Here is a 2,518-nt window from a genome sequence, read left to right on the forward strand (position 1 = left end):
AGTGCCCAAACTTCAACCAAAAGCCACTTATTTATTGCAAAGTGCCAGCACAGCAATTTAAGCAGTAATATATTTCTTTGTTCTTTGACAACTTTCAATTGTTCAGCCTCCTAAAGACTCCAACGCAGTTGAAAGGAGGAGGGCAAATTCATCTATCACTGTAGGAAGATTCTCCAGGAAGTTTCTTTGAGTCCTGTCTGGTGAACTTCATGCTGGGGTGATGGCCTGGGTGCCCACAGAGAGGGCTCCGAGTGCCGCCTCTGGCACCCGTGCCATAGGTTCACCACCCCTGGTCTATAGAATCCACTAAGTTCTATAGAAAAAAACTGGCAGCTGCAGGGCTCTCCTTCACTTTTGCGCCTCTCTGTGCACGCATACAACAAGTAACGTCCACATGTGTTTCTGTACTCAGGAGAAATTGCATAAAAAATTTTAAGATGGGTTTTCTCTTTTTATCTTTTGGAGATTTTTTTTTAAAAACGCACCATACAAGTCTATGGAGATGCATCAAAAACGGATCGCACTCTGAGACACTTGCGAGTCCAAATCAAGTGCAATGCGTTTTTCACGCATCAATTGCCAAAGAAAAGATAGGGCTCAGTCCTGAGTCCTTTTCACGCGCATTATCTGTGCATGAAAAACGCATTGAAATTTCGAAATAAAACATTTGTGAAAAACTGAGACACTGAACAAACTCTGGCTGAAAACTGATTGAACTCTGATGAAAAATGTGCGTTTTTCACTGACCAAACACTGATCCACCCTGATCAAACTCTGACGTGATCTGCAACGCAAGTGTGGAAGGGGCCTAAAGTTGAGACATGGGAAATGTTAGTACGTAACTAACTTAGGTGGCAAAAATATCCATCTCAAAAGCAGATCATTTCAAATTTTGAAAATGACAAAAAAGTTAAACCATATAGAGCAACACATGCCAGACTACAGAAAAAGAGGCTGAGACTTAACATACAAACTGGCTGCATCTTGAAGGGGTTAACGGGATTTTCCCCATGAAAGAAAATTCTCAAAACTCAATGTAATGTTAACACAATAAGGAGGACTCTCTAACTAGACACTTCATGATCCCTCTGTGCCATGAGATTCTGTGTGCTGACAATGTGCTTAGATTATTAGGGTACAGGTTTATATACGCTTTCATTTACCTTCTGAACATTGTAGTAATATCTGACACATAGTAAGAGAGATGAGACCATAGGCGTAACTACAGTGGTAGCAGCGATAGCAGATGCTATGGGGCCCCTAATGTCGGGTACCCTGGAATCAGACCTGACACACTAAAAGGTGAAGGATGTGCATCATGATATACATATTATTCTGCATATTTTAAAGTATAATATGTATATAAAATATCTGTGATGTATATATGTTGTATCTGTGATGTGTATACAGTGTATGGTGTGTGTATATACTGTAAGTTTGTGTATATGCTGTACGTTTGTATATGACACTGTATGGGTGTGTCTGTGCTCGATATGTGTACAAATGAGAGTATAAATGTGTGATTGTAATAGAAATAAGTATAGGAAGTGGGAAGAGGCCCTATTCAGAAGCCTGCTATGGGGCCCTTCTTCTCCTAGTTACGCCACTGGATGAGACAGATCAGAGATGAAGCTATTCCACAACACACTAGATCTGCTTTGCCTCCCCAGATCCCCAAGTACTTATCTGCCTGTAGCTTGTAGTTCTCCTCACACTGCTGCCAGCAGGATGTCAGTTTATGTGTCAGTGTGAGCTCCGTCCTGGACTGCAGGGGGTGGGGCTGAAGTGCAGGAAGCAGTGAGAGAGAGCTCCGGCCGCCACACAGAAATCCAAGATGGCTTCCCTGACCCTAAGTCAGAAGTTACAGGGTCGTGTCTAGGGGCAACTGAAATTGTGTACAGCAGGACTGATAGACAAGTTGGAATTATATCTGTGAAAAGCTGCATTTTTGTTAGTAACAGTGAATTAGAGAATGGGTTATTTTGTTATCCTGAGTATATTAAGAAACTTGTCTTTTTGGGAATACCCCTTTGATTCCTACAGAAGAACTTACAATGCTCATTCATTTATACTCTTTTTATTTACATCTTGTTTGTGTTATTGTCCATCTGTAGTAGTATTTACCTAATTTTAAGATATTTCAGTTTTATTAAGTAGATATGGAGTGCTGGAAGATTTAACGGGGGAGGGGGGACAGGTTTATTTGTTATTTTACAACCTAATCAGGCTGCAAAATTTTTTAAGGCATGAAAAACAAGCCCTGAAACTTCATATTCAAGTTATTAATGAGGTTGCAATAAATATATATAGTTACATTGTCTCTTTTCATATCTAACCTGTTTTTTATCCCCATGGCGTACTGGCGTAATGTCAAGGCCACAATCACAATGGAGGTTAAGATAAATACAGGGATAATTATAGAGTAAAGGAAGTTCTTGGCAATGTTTATGTACAGTAAATAGGCCAAGGTCAGAATGAGAAAAACAGGTAGTATAATATGGAAGGGAGTATAATATTA

This window comes from Engystomops pustulosus, chromosome 2 (assembly GCF_040894005.1).
Source record: "Engystomops pustulosus chromosome 2, aEngPut4.maternal, whole genome shotgun sequence".
Taxonomy (NCBI): domain Eukaryota; kingdom Metazoa; phylum Chordata; class Amphibia; order Anura; family Leptodactylidae; genus Engystomops; species Engystomops pustulosus.